Source organism: Cupressus sempervirens, chromosome 3, assembly GCF_028749045.1.
Source record: "Cupressus sempervirens isolate cs-2001-9-10 chromosome 3, ASM2874904v1, whole genome shotgun sequence".
In the NCBI taxonomy this organism is placed as follows: domain Eukaryota; kingdom Viridiplantae; phylum Streptophyta; class Pinopsida; order Cupressales; family Cupressaceae; genus Cupressus; species Cupressus sempervirens.
In genome coordinates, this window is record NC_143120.1 from 118,423,861 (window position 1) to 118,447,104 (window position 23,244).

The window sequence follows — 23,244 nt, forward strand, 5'->3', positions numbered from 1 at the left end:
CATTTTCCACTTGTCATCTCCTAGTTTGTCCATAGGTCACCATGTATCAGTCTTCAATTCATCAGATTTCCACATCAACATCTAGTCAACATGTTTGCTCAAAATTTGTTTCCCTCCAAATCTGGCCAGTGGGGTCCACCAAGCACTAGTTTGGGCTTCCAAAAGCCATTTTTCTTGTAGACATTATGCTTAGTGAGTGGTGTAGTATTTAAATGTATAAAAAATTTCCCATGGAACCAATGTGGGACTAAATTCCTCTCGCTATTTTACCCTTGTTCCTTCTTTGTGGTGTCTTGTTTCCAGTCTTTACATTCTTGCAATTCCATGGGATGGTCTTCCTTTGCCATCTCTCCCTCTTGATGGATCCTTAGTGCCTTTCCCCTCTCATGCTACCATTTTTTCCTGTGGTGTTTCCTGAATGCTGAAACCATTCTTATTTATAAAGCTATCCAAACCTTTACCAAGTTTGGTATTACTTTTCGCTGAACTTTGTCGATGTATAATATAGTAATATATAGTCTAGCCTAAGGATAGCCACATAGTCAGTTGCTAGGTTGCCATAGCATCTTCAAACACCAACATCCCACCTCTACATGAATGCTTTGTTTTGTCCTTCAATGTGTTGTTTATCTTTTCTCTCACAACCTAGGTCATTCCTCTCTTTTTCCTAACTAATTTCATTTTGAGAAGTATTAGAATCTATATTTAGGAAATCAAAATCCTCTTCATTGTACTCTTCATCCCTTCTCCTATCATCTCTATTCTAGTATCTAGAGTCCTGATCTGAACCAGTAGAGCCTTGACCAAAGTAAAGGATTTTGGAATCTTTATTGCTATTACTATCAACTGTATCTTCTTTATGTTTTGTCACCCCCTTCTGCTCACTAAATTTATTGCTTCCTAAGCTTGATTTATGCTCATTTGTGGATGTCAAAGAATGATCTTGTCTTCTTGATTTCTAGAATGAAAAGTTAGATGAATGTGCTTGATAATAAAGGTCTCCATCTTCAGAAGCATGCTGCTCACTTGAGTACTTGTGACTTTTAGTTCATCTTTTCAAGACTTCTTTTTATCACTATGTGCATTCCTAGAAGAATCCTCCAACTGAGGATTAATTACTATGGTTCCCTTTACTTTATCTTGGTGAAAACCACATAATAATAGAGAAGATTCCCTTTTCAAAATGATTATCAAGAACTCTATTTTGACCATCTTGATGATCTTTTGAGCTCATCTTCTTTCCATCTGCATTCTTATTGTTCTCAATTATACCCTCCTGATCATAATGCCTTGCCTTCTTACTCGGGTTCTCTCCAATCTTATGAAAATCATGTTCATTGCTCAGATCCTCATTTTCTTCAGCATGCATATCATCATCATCAAATCCATCATCTTACTCATCATCTAAATCAACCTATTCTTGTGTTGAATGAGAATCACCCTTTGTATTTCTACTCCCACTATGCCTATTATCATCTAATAGGTCCTTTCTCTCTTTCCCTCCATTGGAAGTTCCAAGTTTGCCAAGCTCCTTGTTTGAGCCATCTGTATCTTTTTCTTCGTACAAATTGAGCTTATCTCACCCTTTTACATTGTATAATCCTTCATCCCCAAAATCATGATCCACTACCATTGTAGTAGACTTGGCACCCTATTTTTCATGTATTAAAATTCTTTGTTTCTATAAGTTTTTGGATTTGCACATGCCATCTACAAGTTATTTTATCTTTTGCAAAAATTGAAGTAATGTTTGTGCAAGTATGAAGTGAGGGAGTAAAACACACCCTTACAAGTTACATTTGGAAATATCATGTATATGTTTCAAACTTAAAATAACTCAAAACATTACCACTTTCCTTGTGAAAAACATCTTCAATTTTCCTTAATTTTATCAATCTAGCAAAATTAGGCAGACCCCAAAGCTGGTCCGGCTCTAAAAAAAAAAAATCATTTTTGAATGACTGACATTTCAAACTGGCCCATTGAACATCTAGTGCTAATAAATATTGAGATCAATAATTGAAACATCATTTACAACTCATTTCACATCTTATCTCCAAACTATGATTTTTTGCTAACAGGGCTTATCAGTTGGCTTTAAAAACTGATCCAAATAGATTACTGGTCTCTAAAATCAAAACTACTAACTCTTTGTTTCACATACTCTTACCCTATTGAATCTTGTCTCATGAAAAATTCTCAGTCAAAAGATATTGACTATCAAAGTTGGCCTCTCAGAATTGCTTGTAAGAAAACATTTCAAAAAACAATAAATTACGTTTGGATTCAGCTTTGAAAACTAGGTAAATGGATACTTGGGGGCACAAAAAATGGGGCATTTTTTCACTGCCATGGGGAGAACATAGATCTATGATTAGGGCTCATGAAAAATAACATGGAAAATTTGGTGAAGGTCTAAAATTGGCGACCTTGATTTGTAGGACTGGGGATATTGACAGGAGAACAATTTTTACAAATGGAATGTACTAGGAAAGTGTGCAAACAAATTTTTCAAGACTTGAAAACTGGCATAATTGTAGTATCTTTAGTATGTAACATAGTGGTACAATCCATTTGGTCCCAATAATCATGGACTCAAAGATATGACATCCCAAACAAGGCTCCTAACCATTCTGCATTTCTGATTACCAGTGAAACTTTATAAATTGCAAACGGAATCACGTTTGAAAACTAATCAAATGGATTCTTCACAAGCTCAAAATTAGAACACATAAATTTTATAACCTCTAAAATGTAGTGCAAAATAAACTTTATCATTTCAGTCAAATAGGGCCTCCTAGAATTTAGAACAATTCACATCAGCATGACATCAATAAAAAACCAACTTTGAGGGATTCAAAACCTAGTCAAACAAATTCAGAATGACTCAAAATCTGAAACATAGGTTCTATGATATGGACACTAAACACTCCCAAATAAGTGAGCCATGAAACATTGCTAGGTGCAAGATATTCAATTGCAAACATGGGCTCCTATTGCTGTTTGACACAGGCAAAAATGTAAAATTGGACATTGCTCAAAATGGGACTTCATAGAATGGTTTTGAATAGAAATTTATCTTCATGGAACACATAGAAATATTGAATGCAAGGTGTTAGAAACATTAAACACCTCTTAGGCCTTGAAAAGACAGCCATGTACATATGCATCAAAAAGTGCTTATAGGGCTTGATTTTTCAATGGTACTCAAAATCAGGGCTTCAAGTTTGAGTCCCAATAGTGGCTCTATCTAGGGATGCATGTATCTTATGGGCATGGCAAGGATTTAGATCTTTGGAAGAAGTAGAACACACACAAAAAATTCTTTCAAAAAACTTTATTGAAAACAAGGAAACTACTCCTACTATGTACAAACAATGGCCCCGAGACACTGAACTTCAACAAAAATTCTTACCTCTATCATAAATCTAATTTTTATCTAAACTCTTATGAGATAAGCTAGAAACATCATTTCTATTAGTTTCACCAATCAAATCAGCATGTTGAATCAACTCACTTGGTAAAACTGAATTCACACCTTCATTCTCATAATGCATATACAAATCAGCATTAAATTCTATATCATGCTCACTATGAGAAAACAAATCAGCATGCTCATGTAAACTAGGATCAGAGTAAAAACCATCATCCACATATGAATGTTGCATGCTATTAACTGGAAACATAAAGGTTTGGTTTTTAATTTGTTCAAAAAGTTGCATATGTCAAGATTTTGCAACTCACCTTATGTAACCAGGTGTGAAGAGTTTATGAAATTTGATCACTGCTTACTTGTAGTCATGTCATTCATTGAATCAGATTTATTTTTTGCTGAAACCTCTTCACATTATTCAAACAATGGGTTAGTTACCAAGCATGGAAACTTATTCTGAAAGTGTTGATCTAAACTATGCTGATCACAATCATTTTCTTCATCTAACTAAATGTTAGAATGGACCTTGAACTTATCTCTTCAAGAATTATCAGCACATTAAAAAAATCCATAGTCGGATTGACAACTTTTACTTTTTTCCTCTTAATCACATGAAACATCAAAGAATATTACAGCAAAACCAACATGAGAAGAATCTAAAATAACATCAAACTTCCCTTCACTAACATTCCCAAAATCCAACAAATCATCATGTGCAAAGACATTTGAGGTACTGACATATATACCTCTAAAATCTAACAAAGATTGTTCAAATTCTATATCTCTTTCCACATCAAACTTTGGGGAAGTAACTTGACTGAATGAAGAAATATTATGATAGAAAATATGAGCATCCTTAGAAACACTTACATGCTTTTCAAAATAATCCATGGATTGCCTAATTTATATAGTAAAGGAATTATCATCTTCTTGTAGGGGCTACGATACTAAACAATAATCCATTTGAGACACCATTGTGTAGTATAGTCAAATTTGTGTAGGTGTGATGTTCCTATGTATATACATACAAAAAAAATTGGATATGGGATGTAATCAATAGTTGGTTTTATTAAATTCAAATCATTCTTTAGCTTGATTTTTTAATTATCACATCATTGTGTAAATCTCTTAACTTTAGGTAGATATTATCTATCTAGGAGTCGTGATCTTGATGTACATGTTGAAAATTATGGATACCTTGCACCCCACAAATGAAACCATATAATGTAAAATGGTAGATATGGATAATTACTTATTTATGTACATCCATTTGAATATATATATATATATATATATATATATATATATATATAATTCAAATTGTGAATATAGGCTTTAGAAAGAGCTTTCATGATACTTTATAGATGTAATACTTAACCACAAGGATATGATGCTAAATTAAATCATTGATATTGTATAATAATATTTCTATGGCAAGGTTGCATAGGCATACGTTCCCTTCAGAGATCCACTATTATCAAAGCTCAATTTCAACACTAGGAGTCCAACCCATTACGTTTCAACATATGCAACAAACTGCAATCTTGTGTAAAGATGTATTAGTGCACCTGATTAAACCACAATGTATGGATGAAGCACTTAGAGACATAGGGGATAGGATACTTCTTCCTAAGCTAGTAGTTTCTATAAATGATAGTTTCTCCTCTTCTTTTCATCAGGAAACCTTGGTATGGCCGCATCATTCTTGTGAAATTGTGAATTCTTATTGGTTCTTTGTTGTAAATTTTGCATTTATAGGATCTACTAACAATGTGGCATTTATCATTTTGTCATTAGCTAGATTTCTTGATTTTGGTCCCATTGTGCCTCAGGGACATGTCTTGTTTTAATTTGGATTTACCAATGTGGCCACATTTGTGTTGTTTTCCTATAAATTGTTCCTTTTATTTTTTGTTTTAAGCCACTTATGATGCATTTTTCTTGCGAATTAAGTTGGTGAATGTATTGTACTAAGACATATGAAATGGCCATATCAAGGAGGATCCTTGACAAACCATCTAGAAAATTAGTGCACCATTAAACCTTCTTGTTATGCGTTGAGAAACTACTAGCCATGATCCCTAAGAAATCACCCTTTTTATGTTGAAAATATGAAAAAATGGTCAAACTCTTTGAAAACTCTAGTAGCACTAATTTAGATTGTATCTTAGACTTGTTAAGACTATGGGTAGACATTATGTTAAGAACCTTAAGTAAGGGCATAGATAACTTATCGATTATACCTTCGTAAAGTGAATATTGGTTTATTAGCACCAATAAGTAGAAGACTTGAGTTGGGCCAAACTTGGTGAATGCAACATAGATAAGATCATAATACTTGCACCTTGTTGATGAACTCTAGGAGGAGGTTCACACCTAGAGGGGAAGAATGTGAGGCCTCACCTAATCTGTCCTAGCATAAATGATGTATTTGCATTATGATACTTCTAGTTCAACGTTTTGATACACTTTTGAGACTATAGGGTTATGTCATTTTAATATCTGCATTTGATGATCTACACTTATATCTTCACATTAGGACCTAATTGTTATATTTAATGATTCCATTTCATATTCTAAATTATTCCAATTGCCTTAACAGAAACTGAATTATAGAAACACTTGAAAAGTTAAATTGTAATGTTTAATTAGAAATTAGTGTTAAAGGATAGATTGTGGTATGCAATAGGACCTAATTCACATACTTGGTGACTTAATAGTCATCAATTTAGTATTTCATCACTATGGTAGAAAATAGATCATAAGGTTGTTCAAAATATTATTCAGATCATGTTAAGAAAATATCAATATTGATATGTAGGGATTGATATTTTAATGTTTCAAATATTCTTCATGAAAATGATTAGAAAAGGGAAAGTTAATTTGAAATGATGAAATATGCAAGCCTAATATTGAATGGGATAATGATTTATTGCACATATTTACTTATTGCTTACATGATTTTCTTGGACTATTGATGCTCGAGTTTAGTGTGCAAGAATTTGACCATGGGTTTTAACAAGGAACCAAGGCTCAAGCGCATGTGAACATAACATAGTGAAGGAAAATCTTTGGAAGATTCAAAGCCTCATTGTGATGTATTTATTTTGTAAATGCGAGTTTGCATGTGTAGTAAATTTAAATTAATGAATACATTAGAGTCATGTCATTGTGAATTGTGATGTGTTTTAATGTTTCACTTGACACTTGTGTTGTCCATGTGGAGATGACATGTCATTCAGAGTTTGGCAAGAAGTAACCTAACCTAAATCCAACCCCAATGTAGTACCCAAGTTAACCTCACATGAAAAAAAAAATGTTATGAGAAGTCTCCATCAAGGGAAATTCGAATTCCAACTTCCTATGGATTTTTAAGAATGGAAACATGGTTGTAGGGAGTTACCTTGGTGAGAAATAAGTTCCCACATGTTAGTACTATGGGTTGGGGGTCTAAATTTAACCTTTAGTAGGTCGAGATGACCTTGGGAACCCTCCAAACAAGTCACTTCCAAAGCAATTCGAAAATTGGAGTGCCACATGACTTCTTCCACTCTATTAGTTGGTCAAGGCTACATTTTAGGGGGAGACAAGGGTGTAAGAAAAGTTAGCTTATGTTATGACCATTTTTAGATAGTGGGGGTTTTGGGATCCTTTTTAGAGGATTGGGGAGGAAATTAGGAGGTTTTCTACCCACTCTCTAACTTTAGAGACTCTTAGGGTTTGAAAGCTTGGAGGGAGCTCTTCTACAAGCTTCATTTCCATCTTGCAAAGGGATTAAAGGTTGGTTTTCTTTCCATGTTGTTAGTTTCCTTCCATTTTGAAATTGAATCTTGGTATTGCATCCATGAGAATGTAGGTAGTGAGAATTTCATTGTAAGGGAAAAGTGTGATATCATCTTCTTTCTTGTTTTGTTCTGTTGCGATGAGCATGAATTGGATTTCCATTATTTTCTTGCTTTTGATCTTCCATGATTTTGTGCATGAGTGTTGTTATGGGTGTGAGGGCTTCACTCACCCTTTGGGGAAGGGAAGAGAAGTCTAAGGTGAAGGGGTTAGTTGGGCTTGAAAATGTATTTAGAACCTTGGAGTATGGTCTCCATTGTATACCATAATCATTCATACCTTGTTGGGGGTGATAAGGGAAGTATGTTGTATAGAGGAAGTTTATGGAGTATGGGCTCCAATAGAGAAACAACATATGGTAGTGTGTTTGGAGGATGATTGTGAAAACTAAAAAAGGGCATGAAAATTGATGTTCTGGTGAAAGCCCCGAAAGGGCATGAAATTTGTTTACTATTGGTATTTCTTGATATGAAAAATCGACATTTTAAGAGCACACCTTCACCCTAAGTTTATGGTTCCATCTGTGAACCATTGTGAAATATCCTTGGGATGGAATTCTTCAAGTTTTGAAATGTAATGTATATGAATTTTCAAGATTGTATGTAAAACCTAGCTTGAGCCTTGTTCCCCTAGTGCAGGGGTGGTCTCTTTGGAGGCCTATGGTTGGGTGGAGAGCACACATGGTCATTTTTGTTTTGTTGTGATTTATTTGCAGATCTTATGCTCAATGGAGCAATGGAAAAATCTTGGAAGTTTCATCTTGTGGATGTTGCTAGAAGGAGAAAAATTATCATTGTGCATTGTGCAAGCATTGGAGAATTTCTCTCCATCTTATTCTTGTTGTTGCAACCGATGTTTGAGTTGATGAAATAGGGAAGGGATACCTTTGTGTATTACATTTGTAAGGTTGGAATCTCCATTTTATGCACATTATTGCAGAGAGTGGTTTCATGAAAGAAATGAAGAACTTGGGAGATGATTGTATGTATTTTCATTGTAGTTTAACAACATTCATCTAGATGTTATAAAATGGCAAGATTATTGCTTCATAATAGTTATAGTTGGATGTAAAAATGGGGTTATCTTCAAGGATAAAAATATTATTTTGACACTCCAGGAATGAGCATGCATATGTAGAATCACATTCATTTGAATCATAGATAAATATAAGTGACTACATTTCAAAGGATTGTTTATGAAAATAAAATTTCTTAATGCATTATTTCAATGAGGAATGTTAATTAAAGCTCCATTACTGATAGTAAAGGATTAACCTAGAAGTCTCATGCTTCATCATGTTTCAATTCCTTTCATGTGTTAAGTATTAGTTTAAGTTTTCTAGTAGATCCATTAAATTAAGAAACTACACAAGTATATGGTAGTAAAATCGAATCACTATCAACTAAAGATTTACAACATCATAGTTGAAAGAAAAGATGAGTATTATAGATAAAACAACATTATCTTCCATGAGAGAATAAGTCTATACATACACTTTTAACTCTCTAGATTTTGTATAAGAAGTGGAAAATATATCACTGTCTATTACAGTTCAATATAATATTCAAATAGAATATACCCTAACATCTCCTCACTTAGATATAACAATAGGAATACAAATAGTCTTAAGATATAATATAATGGACACTTACATTACCAAGTTTAAAAGGGAGAGATGAGGATAAATCATTTGCATCCTTTGACTGGCATGTGGTAGGGTCAGCTCATTTACAATAATAATAACCCATACCTTATGGTAATAACAACCACCCCTCGTATACCTATCATTTCCATCGACCAGCTTTAGAAAGGAGGTGAGCTTTTGTAAAAAGGGTTATATCATTACCAATGAGGTACATGCCCACTTCCCAAGGGCCATCACTCCCTTTATAAAAGGGGAAACCACATCATTTAAATACAATGAAATAAAACCTTCATTAGTGGTACTTGACCCCACCTCATTCTCCACATAGTCCTTCTCTCTCTCCTCATGCATACACTATATCCCATACACACTAACCACCACCTAACAAGTTGACTTGAGGAAAAAGGGGCATTCTTAAACTCTGACCCCTCCCATTTAATTCTATCCCATCTCTACCTTGGGGAAACCACTCATGCATAGGTGCCAAGAAAAGAAGGGGAAAGGTCAAGTCAATGTGACCAACCACATCACCCATGAGAGAGAGAGGTGCCTTGGAGATCATGTACAACATGGGAACAAGAAAAGCCACTTGGGATTGGGGAATGGGAGTTAAGGTGCCTAGGGGAATTGGAATGTGATCTCTCCATTGACATATGTCAGTAAAATTTTGTTGGTCACCTCCACCATTGAAAGGAGAGGAAAGGGCACTAATCCTAGGACATAGGTGCATGATTATGGTGCAGTCTCCTAGGAATAGGATAGAGATAGGCTTAGGTAAGAAGGATATGTTGTTTTATTAAATGGGGTAGTTTAGTAATGTTTTTGGGGTTTTAATATTATACAAATTCTTGTGTTAGTGGGTTGGTTAGTAATATTTATTGGTTATCAATATAATAGTTAGAGGTAGTTTATATTAGTTATACCAGTGTGTAAAAAAATAAAAATAAAGTTATATAAATAGTTGTTTAGCATGGTTATCTTGAGGAGAATGTAGTAATTAGTTAGTTAGTTAGGGGATATTTTCTATAGTGGTGTTAATATTAAAATGTGTAATTACTATTTAGAAAAGTTAGCAGTTTAGAGAATGTGGTTAGCATTAAGAAATTAATTCAGAGTCATTCATGCATCAATGTAAAGTGTATATAGATGGTATAATTAGGGTTTAGGTTACTTTAGAAAATTAGTTATTAGTAATTGTGATAGTTATATAGAATAGTACATTGTTAAAGTTGATTTAAATGTTTTAAAGGGGATAGTGAATTTTGTGGGAATCACTAATTAGTAATTAGTAGTGGGTGCATTATGAAGTCTTACTAGTAAGATAAGAATTAGTTGTTAGTAGCATATAGAGATTCATAAAAATTGTGATTATATTCTATTGTATAAAAATATAGCTACTTATTTAGATATGTATGTATATGCAAGTTAGAGAATATCGTTGGATTCATCCAATATATAAATTATAATTGTTGTAAAACTTAATGTATCTCTATCTCATGTAGAGTAACTCTCTCTCATAATTATGTAATATTATTAATATAGCACCATCAAGTATAAGTTTTTTATAGGTCTATGAAGAATTGTGGGCAACTAATAATCTATGAAGTTAATTAAAATTAAAGTAGATAAATGATTTGGTATCTGTAAAGAATTTTCCTTAGGGCAAGATTCACCCAAGATTGTAGAACTCAACACAAGCACAACTATAGACCAAAAATGGATATGATCAATTAATCAGAGTATGTCCTCATACATTTCTCTATTCAGTATATACAAACACACTAGGAGTGCCTGTATATAAAGGCCTCTTAGGAAGCACCTAGAATGTCTCTAGAAGGAACCAGAAGATAGGATAAACATCATGACAACTAAGCACATGCCTTATCCAACATTCCAGATGAGTGGATAAGAATGAAAAGGTTGTAGACATCATGTACTTAATTAATGTGCTAACTCCTCTGTTGTAGACACCATGTGCATAAAAGAGGTGCAAACTCCTATGTTGTCAACATGACAACTCACAAGAGTACGCATACTCCTAGGTGACCAATAAATAAATAATTAAAATATGCATTAACCTAAATAAACTTAAGTAAGTGTAAATGGTAAATACTTATTTACACCAATAGTATCATTCCTTGTATTAACCTAGAGTTGGATCGTGACTAGGAGATGCATTCCTACATCATAAAGCTTATTGATGGGAAATAGAATTTAACATAGATCACATTATTAATGTATGTTGGATTACTAGTATTTTGGTAGAAAGTAGGTCACATAGAAATTGTTTTCCCTATGAGATTATACTCTTATTCTGATACAACTTATAGCTATTGAACCTACCCTTTAATGTAACCCCCATCATAGATGAAGAATATATGGTTCATACTGAGTCCAACCCCTCGACCAACCAACTAGTAAGCCCTAATGTATTCTAACACTGAGAATACAAATATGTTGGACTTCCTTCCATCATATTATGGAGATGCATCATTAAACTACATCCACAATTTTCAATGTTAGTTAGAAGTGAAGCTTCTACCAACCCAATAAGGATTACTTCGATTAGGGAATAGAAAGTTTGAGCAACCCTATATGCATAACCGTTAGGTATCCTAATCTCTTGGCCATTAAATAATTCATTTGTTAATGGATAAGACCATGTGTGATAATCTAAGCTTTATTTCAAAAAAAAAAAAATTGTAGTTGTATTTTTGCCCTGTAGATTTTGGGCATGACAAAATTGGAATCCTGGTTTCACAAATCTGAGAACACTCATGATTGGAACACACATGATATCATAGTAGTGAGTCATTTTTTCTCCAAAACTAGAACCAACCCTTACAATGGATGATAAAGAAGAAGATATAGAGAAGGAATGAATTCCTAGATCTAATTTGAAGATGACATGTGTGCACTTGAAATTCCATACTCTGATGTTGTAAAACATCTCTCATATTTCTACCCATTTTATCTAATTTAGTTTTCATCATTGTTTTGTAACAACCCCAAATATCTCTTCCTTAATGATGAAAACCCTTTTGTTAACAGAATATTTGAAATGCATGATGGAATGCTGATAAAATCTAGATTCAACTAACTTGATTGTGACCAAACTCGTCCATAACCATATTTTTACTATCTTTTACATACATTTAGCTCATTACCCTACTAGAAATTAAAACTGAACTTTGATGCCTAATGTGGTTGCAAACTGGGAATCTAAGAGAAAACCTCGAATAACTTGAATAGATGGCTTCCTATGCAAAAACAAACTCCAAAATCAAAAATTTCATCTTCTCCTAGTTCTGATGATATATAACATCACTATATTAGCCCATTAGAAACTCCCAGAATCTAGTTTTGAAAAATATATCACTGGCATGGCTCTCTAGTCTGAAACTCATTTTTAAAAAATTTAAAATACTCCAAAGTTTACACTTTAGAATATATCCATTTTAGGCATTTAACAAAATTTTTGTACACGCCTTTTTAGAAAAACACTTAAAAACCATTTTTTTAATTTCTAGATTTTCACCTTACCCATGAATTTCAAGTCAACCCAATTTGACCAGGCTACCACATGGAAACATTTTATTGGTCAACCTCTGTGTTTTCACCTACCACCAAGTGCTAGATGGTACCCTCTAATTGGTTGATAGGTCAGAACCACATGCCAGCTCCTTATTCACTCTCAGACTGCTAGTCGACTGCCATCTCATCTTGCTAACTAGACCGACACATCATCATTGACCGAGCCTTCTGCCACATGACAACGAGGTGCTTCCTCACTTTGTTTAACTTTTATGCATCTTTTCAATGTAGGAATGTGCTAGCTATTGGATCTTGCCACATGGCAAGATCTAGAATACCCATCTCAAGCTTGCGACATCACCTCTGACTGGGGCCCGTTGATACGTATCAGTTAGGCACATCCCCACATTAGAGTCAGCAAGGTGCTAATTGTGCATGCAGGAAAGTGCCTTCTTGACATGTGTCTTCCATGCCACGTCAGTGCCTCATATTTTTCACCAGGCTATAGGGTTTCTACCACCTATCATCTCCTAGTTTGTCCATAGGTTGCCGTGTGTTAGTCTTCAATTTGTTTGATTTCCACATCAACATCCAGTCAACATGTTTTCTCAAAAATTGTTTCCCTCCAAATCTAGCCTACTGGGGTCCACCAAGCACTAGTTTGGTCTTCCAAAAGCCATTTTTCTTGTAGACATTATGCTTTGTGAGTGGTGTACCATTTAAATGTATAAAAACTTTCCCATGGAACTAATTTGGCACTAAAGTCCTCTCACTATTTTACCCTTGTTCTTTCTTTGTAGTGGCTTGCTTCTAGTCTTTACATTCGTACAATGCCATCAGATGGTCTTCCTTTGGCATCTCTCCCTCTTGACAGATTCTTAATGCCTTTCCACTCTCATGTTGCCATATTTTTCCTATGGCATTTCCTAATTGCAAAAACCATTCTTATTTATAAAGCTATCCAAACCTTTACCAAGTTTGGTATTACTTTTTGCTAAACTCTATCGGTGTATAATATAGTAATATATAGTCCAACCTGAGGATGGCTGCATAGTCAGTTGCTGGGCCACCATAGCATCTTTAAATGCTAGCATCCCACCTCTGTGTGAATGCTCTATTTTTTCCTTCAATGTCTTGTTTATCTTTTCTCTCACAACCTAGGTTGTTCCTCTCTTTGCCTTGACTAATTTCATTTTGAGAAATATTAGAATCTATATTTAGGAAATCAAAATCCTCTTCATTGTACTCTCCATGCCTTCTCCTATCATCTCTATCCTAGTATCTGGAGTCCTAACCTAAACCAGCAAAGCCCTGACCAAAGTGAAGAATTTTGGAATCTTTATTGCTATCACTATCAACTGTATCTTCTTTATGTTTTGTCACCCCCTTTTGATCAGTAAATTTATCACTTCCTGAGCCCGATTTATGCTCATCTGTGAATGTCAAAGAATGATCTTGTCTTCTTGATTTCTAGAATGAAAAGTGAGATGAATGTGCTTGATAATAAAGGTCTTTATCTTCAAAAGCATGTTGTTCACTTGACTTCTTGTGACTTTTAGTTCATATTTTCAAGATTGACTTCTTTTTATCACTATGTGCATTCCTAGAAAAATCCTCCAACTAAGGATTAATTACTATGGTTCCCTTCACTTTAGCTTGGTGAAAGCCATGTAACAATAGAGAAGATTCCCTTTTCAAAATGATTGTCAAGAACTCTATTTTGCCCATCTTGATGATCTTTTGAGCTTATCTTCTTTCCATCTGCATTCTTATTCTTCTCAATTTTACTCTTATGATCATAATGCCTTGTCTTCTCACTCAAGTTGTCTCCAATCTTATGAAAATCATGTTCATTGCTTAGAACCTCATTTTATTTAGCACACACATCATCATCATCAAATCCATCATCATGCTCATCATTTAAATCAACATGCTGTTGTGTTGAATGAGAATCACCCTTTGTATTTCTACTCCCACTATGCATGTTATCATTTAGTAGGTCCTTTCCCTCTTTCCCTCCATTGGAAGTTCCAACTTTGCCAAGCTCCTTGTTTGAGCCATCTGTATCTTTTTCTTCATACAATTTGAGTTCATCTTGCCCTTTTTCACTATACAATCCTTCATCCCCAAAATCATGATCCACTACCATTCTAGTAGACTTGACACCCTATTTTTTGTGCATTAAAATTCTTTGCTTCTATGTGTTTGTGGATTTTCTCATGTCGTCTACCGGTCACTTCATCTTTTGCAAAACTTGAAGTAATGTTTGTGCAAGTATGAAGGGAGGGAGTAAAGCACACCCTTACAAGTTACAATTGGCAATATCATGTATATGTTTATAACTTAAAATAACTCAAAATATTACCACTTTCCTCATTAAAAACATCTTCAATTTTCCTTAATTTTATCATTCTGGCAAAATTAGTTAGACCCCAAAGTGGGTCTAGCTAAAAAAATTTCCTTTTTGAATGACTAATATTTCAAACTAGTCTATTGAACATCTGGTGCTGATCAAGATTGAAATCAATAATTAAAACGTGATTTACAACTCATTTCACATCTTATCTCCAAACTATGATTTTCTACTAACAGGGCCTATTGGATGGCTTTAAAAATTGATCCAGATATACCACTGGGCTCTAAAATCAAACCTACTAACTCTTTGTTTCACATACTCTTACCCTATCAAATCTCATCTCATGATGAATTCTCAGTCAAATGATATTGACTGTCAAAGTTGCCCTCTTAGAACTACTTGTAAGAAAACATGTCAGAAAATAATAAATTGCTTTTACAATTGGCTTTGAAAATTGGGTAAACAGATACTTGGGGCATGAAAGCTAGGGAATTGGTTCACTGCCATTAGGAGAACATAAATCTATAATTAGGGCTCATGAAAAATAATAGGGAAAATTTGGCAAAGGTGTAAATTTGGCTACTTGGATTTGTAGGACTGGGGATATTAACAAGTTAATGATTTTTACAAATGGAATGGGCCTGGGAAAGTATACAAATGGATTCATCAAGACTTGAAAACTAGCATACATGTAGTGTTTTTAGTATGGAACACAATGGTACAATCCATTTGGTCCCACCAATCATGGACTCAACGATATGACATCTCGAACATGGATCCTGACCATTTTGCATTTATGATTACCATTGAAACTTTATAAATTGCAAACATTTGAAAACTAATCAAACAGATTTGTCACAAGCTCAAAATTTGAACACAAAAAGTCTCTAACCTCTAAAATGCAGTGCAAAAGAATTTTTTCTCATTTTGGTCAACTGGTTCAAAGTTATTACAAGTCAAATAGGGCCTCCTAGAATTCAAAACAACTCACATCAACATGACATCAATAAATGACCAAATTTAAGGAATTCAAAACCTAGTCAAATGGATTTGAAATGACTCAAAATTTGAAACATAGGTTCTCTGGTATGGACACTAAAAACTCCCAAAGTAGTGAGCCATGAAACATTACTAGGTGCAGATATTCAATTGCAAAAAAGGGCTCTGATCACTATTTGGCATAAGCAAAAATGTAGAATTGGATATTTCTCAAAACAAGACTTCACAAAATGGTTCAAAATGGATATTTATCTTCATGGAACACATAGACATACTAAATGCAAGGTTATAGAAACATTAAACACCTCTTAGGCCTCAAAAGGATAGTCGGGTACATATGCATCAAAAAGAACTTATAGGGCTTGATTTTTCAATGGTACTCAAAATTAGGGCTTCAATTTTGAGTCCCAACATCTACCAAAGCAAGGAAGCTACTAATAGAGAAGAGTTTTATCTATTCATGGATTGGTAGATTTAATTTCTATACTAGAACTGATCAAGTCATGTGTCAGTGTCTAAAAGAGGATGAAACATATGATGTCTTGAAGACATGTCATGATGAGCCCTATGGAGGTCACTTTGCAACTAAAATTTTTCTCATTTTGGTCAACTAGGTCAAAGTTATTACAAGTCAAACAGGGCCTCCTAGAATTTAAAACAATTCACATCAACATGACATCAATAAATGACCAAATTTAAGGGATTCAAAACCTAGTCAAATGGATTTGAAATTACTCAAAATCTGAAACATAGGTTCTCTGGTATGGACACTAAAAACTCTCAAAGTAGTGAGCCATGAAACTGTTAGGATAAACCACGGACAGAAATAAAAACTACATGCAAATATAACCAATAATAGAAAATAATAGAACACACAAAAAATGAACACAAGGCACCAAGATTTAATGTGGTTCACCCAATCCCTGGGCTACGTCCACCAAACAGCAAGTCCGATCTTATTACAATCTAGTGATTACAACCTGATTACAATCCGTAATCCCTTACAGCTCAATACCGTCGCAAGAACCAATTTTGTATCATCACATATCAAAAATACCCAACCCTAAGCCCTTTTTATACAAGTATTAAACCACTTTAGGGTTATAACATGTCGGCCATATGTCGGCCATAATATGTCGGCTACCATGTTGGCTACTTCCCAAAAAAAAAATTTCGGGGCGATGCCCCGATCCCCACTATTTATGAAGTATGTACAGTACTTTCCTGATCAGTCACCACAATCTAACAATCTCCCACTTGGGGACTGATCAGGCTCCACACTAAACAACAATCTCCCACTTGGAGACTGATCCTATAGCAATACAACTACTGCATGGGGCTCCCACTGGATCAAACCACCTTGGACTCTGCTGTTCTATTATTCACATTTAGTCTAAAAGACCAACTGAAGCTGAAGAGGAGTTCAGCTTCTCCCTTGTTAGAACCTTTGTCAACATATCTGCTGGATTTTCATTGGTATGTATCTTCTCCAGCTTTAACTGTCCATCCTCCAAAACTGACCGAATGAAATGGTACCACAACTGTATGTGTTTGGTCTTAGAATGCAGAGCTGAATTCTTAGCAAGATGAATGGCACTCTGACTATCTATGAACAAATAATTATCCTTCTGAGGATGTTCCAATTCTTCCAAGAAGAACTGAAGCCATATCATCTCTTTGGCTGCCTCTGTAGCAGCAACATACTCTGCCTCTGTAGTGGAGAGAGCATTAATCTTCTGTAGCCTAGAAACCCAGCTCACGGCTGCCCCACCAATAGTAAAGACATAACCTGTAGTACTCCGCCTGGTATCAATATCTCCAACCAAATCTGAATCAACATAGCCCTGTAAATCAGTAGTAGAGCCCCCAAAGTGTAAACACTTATTGGATGTTCCTCTCAAATATCTGAGAATCCACTTGACAGCATTCCAATGCTCAAATCCTGGATGACTCATATACCTGCTAACGACTCCCACTGCATGTGCAATATCTGGCCGAGTGCATACCATAGCATACATCAAACTTCCTATAGCTGAAGCATAGGGTACCTTGGACATCTTATCCTCCTCTTCCTGTGTCTTGGGACACATCTCCTTAGTCAATTTCAAATGACCAGGTAAAGGTGTGCTGACAGCTTTAGCATTCTCCATAGAGAAACATTGCAACACCTTCTCAACATAATCAGCTTGAGATAGCATCAATGTTCTGTTCTTCCTATCTCTACAAATCTTCATACCAAGGATTTGTTTTGCTGCCCCCAAATCTTTCATAGAAAATGCATGTGCTAATTGGCATTTCAGCCCCTTAATATGATCCATGTTAGACCCAGCGATAAGCATATCATCAACATATAAACATAAAATAATGTAGCTATCATCATCCAACCTCTTAAAATAAACACAGTAATCTGAATGACACCTATTATATCCATGCTCATGCATAAAACTGTCAAATTTCAGATACCATTGCCGAGGTGCTTGCTTCAAGCCATATAAACTTTTTTTCAATTTGCACACTAAGTTCTCCTTACCTTTGACCTCAAAACCCTATGGCTGAGCCATATATATTTCTTCATCCAAATCACCATGAAGAAAGGCTGTTTTAACATCCATCTGCTCTAAATGCAAATCTTCAGTAGCCACAAGACTTAAAATAGTACGAATAGAAGTCATTTTAACAACAGGAGAAAATATCTCATCAAAATCAATTCCCTTTTTCTGTGCAAATCCTTTTACAACTAACCTGGCCTTAAATCTTTTCTTACCTCCTTCCTCTTCTTTCAACCTGTAAACCCATTTATTCTGTAAAGCCTTTTTACCTATAGGCAACTTGCACAAATTCCATGTCTTATTTTTTAGCAAAGAGTCCATTTCATCTTTCATTGCAGACTCCCACTGAATCTTAGTATCCACCTGCACAGCTTCATCATAACTTTCAGGTTCACCAGCATCAGTAAGTAAAATAGAATACAAAGAGGGAGAAAACCTTTGTGGAGGTCTAATTGGCCTTGTTGACCGTCTAACATTCACTGGTGTGTGTGGTATTTGTTTTTGTAGTTGTTGCACATCATGAGGAATGGCTGGAACATCAGCTTTTGGAGTATCATCCAGCACTACATAATCATCTTCTTACTTCTCATGTTGCTGCAACAGATCTTTGTACAACACTTTTTCATTGAATATGACATCCCGGCTTCTTATAATTTTATGATTTTCAAAATCCCAAAGCCTATAGCCAAATTCATTAATGCCATATCCAACAAAGACACATTTCTTTGATTTAGCTTCTAGCTTGGTTCTATTTTCAGAGTCTATATGAGCAAAAGCTTCACAACCGAAGGTCTTGAGAAAAGAATAACTCACCTTCTTACCAGTCCATGCTTCCTCTGGAATACCATAGCCCAGAGGAGTAGAGGGACCTCTATTAATCAAATATACTGCAGTATTGACAACCTCCACCCACATGTGTAAGGGCAACCCAGCATGCAACCTCATGCTCCTTGCGCGCTCCATTATAGTCCTGTTCATGCGTTCAGCCACTCCATTTTCCTGTGGAGTCCTTGGAATAGTTTTTTGTCTACGAATACCATTAGTGGAGCAATAATCTTCAAATTCATGACTGCAATACTCACCACCATTATCAGATCTGAGACATTTTAATTTCTTACCAGTCTCATTTTCAACCAAGCATTTCCATTTCTTAAAAGTTTGAAATACATCAGATTTATGTCTAAGGAAATAAACCCATACTTTTCTAGTTGCATCATCAATAAATGTAACATAATAATGAGAGCCACCAAGGGAAGATACCTGAGCCGGTCCCCATACATCTGTATGCACAAGCTCTAATTTCTCCTTTTTGTTTTCCTTCCCTGTCTTTACAAAACTCACTCTCTTTTGTTTTCCATACACACAACTTTCATAGAAATCCATATTCACACATTTTAGACCTGGTAAAACTTTCTTTGAATGAAGTACTTTCATACCTTTCTCACTCATGTGCCCAAGTCTATTGTGCCACAGTGCTGTATCAGAATCTACAGCAGCTATTTGTTCTCCTTGCTCAACTGCAGTAATTGTTCCTGAATATTCAATTTTCTCTGAAACAATCAAAGTAGAAGGAACAATATGACCTATACAAAGATATAAGGTGCCTACTTTCACACCTTTTGCTACTACAAGGGAACCTTTTGAAACCTTCCAATTTTTATCATTAAAAGTAACTACACAACCCTCATCACCGAGTTGCCCTGCTGAAATTAAATTTCTACTTAGTTTTGGAACATGTCTTACCTCATGTAGTAGCCAATGATTCCCATTCTGCAACTTAATCTTAATTTTTCCCTTTCCAACAATCTGACAGGGTTCATTATCCCCCAAATAAACAAGCCCAAAATCCCCTTGGACATAATCAATGAAATAACCTCTATGAGGTGTAGCATGAAAAGAAGCACCAGAATCTAAAACCCATGAATCATCAATACTCTCTAAAGATAGAAGCAAAGCATCCTCTTCGGATTTGTTACTTACCACATTTGCCTCTTTGTCTCCATCTGATTTATCTCCTTCATTTTTCTTTCGAGTCCAACAATCTTTCTTTTTGTGCCCTGGTTTCCCATAGTACCAGCAATCATTTGGTCCTCTCAATTGAGACCTCCTCCCCTTTGACTTTCCTCTTGATTTCCCATGATTTCCAGAGTTACTTCCTCTTTCAGTCGTTCTGCCCCTACTTTGTGAATTTAAAGCACTTCCTGATGTAGATCTAGCTGAGGATTTTCTACGAGTTTCCTCACTTAAAATAACACCGATCACATCATCATATTTTAGGGTACTAGATCCAAGAACAGAATTACTCACCGCCATTACCAAGCCATTCCAGCTTTCAGGCAAAGAACACAAAATCAAGAGAGCCCTAATTTCTTCATCAAAATTGATACCCACAGAAGATAATTGACTAGTAATAGTATTAAACTCATTTAAATGATCTGCAATAGATCCACCTTTTGCCATTTTCATATTAAATAAATGCTTCATGAGAAATACCTTATTTGAAGCGGAGGGCTTTTCATATAGTGTCGCTAGGGTTTTCATCAAATCTTCTGTCGTCTTTGCTTTTGTAATATTAAATGCCATCGATGGTGCCAAGCATAATCGAATGCTTCTGAGTGCCTTTCTGTCCAAAAGATCCCATTCAGCCTCTGACATAGTTCCCTAATTCTTGGCTTTTCCTTCCAATGGCTTCCATAAATCCTTCTGATATAAATAGTCTTCCATTTGCATCTTCCATAACTAGAAGTTCTGCCCATTAAACCTGTCAACCCTCAACTTACCCTCATCTGCCATTGCTCCCACTCAACTGTGAGACTCCCACTTAACCGTGAGACTTTCCTGTAGAGGATAACTGAAAGACAACCTTGCTCTGATACCACTTGTTAGGATAAACCACAGACATAAATAAAAACTACATGCAAATATAACCAATAACAAAAAATAATAGAACACACAAAAAATGAACACAAGGCACCAAGATTTAACGTGGTTCACCCAATCCCTAGGCTACGTCCACCAAACAGCAAGTCCGATCTTATTACAATCCAGTGATTACAACCTGATTACAATCCGTAATCCCTTACAGCTCAATACCACCGCAAGAACCAATTTCGTATCACCACATATCAAAAATACCCAACCCTAAGCCCTTTTTATACAAGTATTAAACTGCTTTAGGGTTATAACATGTCGAGTACAATACTTATGAAGTATGTACAGTACTTTCCTGATCAGTCACCACAATCTAACAGAAACATTACTAGGTGTAGATATTCAATTGCAAACACTGGCTCCTATCACTATTTGACATAAGCAAAAATGCAGAATTGGACATTGCTCAAAACGAGACTTCATGGAATGGTTCAAAATGGATATTTATCTTCATGGAACACATAGACATACTAAATGCAAGGTGTTAGAAACATTAAACACCTCTTAGGCATCAAAAGGATAGTCATATACATATGCATCAAAAAACACTTATAGGGCTTGATTTTTCAATGGTACTCAAAATCAGGGCTTCAATTTTGAGTCTCAACATCTACCAAAGCAAGGAAGCTACTAATAGAGAACAGTTTTAACTATTCATGGATTGGTAGATTTAATTTCTATACTAGAACTGATCAAGTCATGTGTCAGTGTCTAAGAGAGGATGAAACATATGATGTCTTTAAGACATGTCATGATGAGCTCTATGAAAGTCACTTTGCAACTAAAAGAACCACTTTCAAAATCTTGAAATTTGGGTATTATTGGCCAAGTTTGCACAAGGATGTAGCCAGATATATGAAGAAATGTGAGAAGTATCAACTAATGGAAAGATCCACTAAATTAGATGAAATGCCCCTACAACCTTGAGTAGTTGTTGCACCCTTTGACAAATGGGAGATTGACTTTATAGGAGCTATTGAACCTTCTTCACAAGGAAAATCCTACATTCTAGTTTGCACTGACTATGTAACCAAATGGGCAGAGGCTAAACCCATGAAACACCTAAGGGATATCAACATGGCCAAGTTCTAGTATGAATCCATATTTACATGGTTTGGAGTCCCAAGGGAATTGACATCTAATCATAGGGCTCAGTTTACATCAAGTTTGATAAGTGCTCTTATGAAGGAGTATACTATTAGGCATGGTAAACCATCAACTTATCATCGACATGCTAATGGTCAAGTATAAGTTACTAATAGGGAGCTAGAATCCATCCTCACCAAGACAATAGCACTCCATAGGAAGGATTAGGCCACACACCTTCCTGAAGCTCTCTAGTCTTATAGAACCACTTGGAAATCTACCATTGATTTTACTCCCTTTGAGCTTGTTTATGATAAGTCAGAAGTGATGCCTATAGAATTTGAATATAAAAAATTGAGGATTGTCTTTAAGCTTGGTATGGAACTCACTATTGCACAATAGGACTAAATCCTGAGTTTAAATGGTCATGATGAATGAAGGAAATCTACATTAAACAATACTAAACTCATTCAAGACTAGAGAAAATAGTGGCATGATAGGTTTATCAAATAGAAAATGTTTATTGTAGGATATTGGGCACTCCTTTATGATTCCAAGTACCAGCATAATCTAGAGAAATTTCAAACAAACTGGTTGGGACCGTATGAGATTGTTACCATATTTCTAAATAGTGTGGTTTAGTTATCTACAATTGATCTTGTCCGCTTCAAGTTACTTGTTAATGGGCATCACCTCAAGATTTAAAATAAACTAGTTAGCCATGAGGAGTTCCACAACAATTCTATCACACTGAGGATATTCTCATTCCTATAGATAAAGAATCTGGGTCTCCTACCTTGACTCATGATACTTCTTGACTCCGTTCAAGGGATTCACAATAAAAAAATTCTTCCTGAAAGTACTTTCT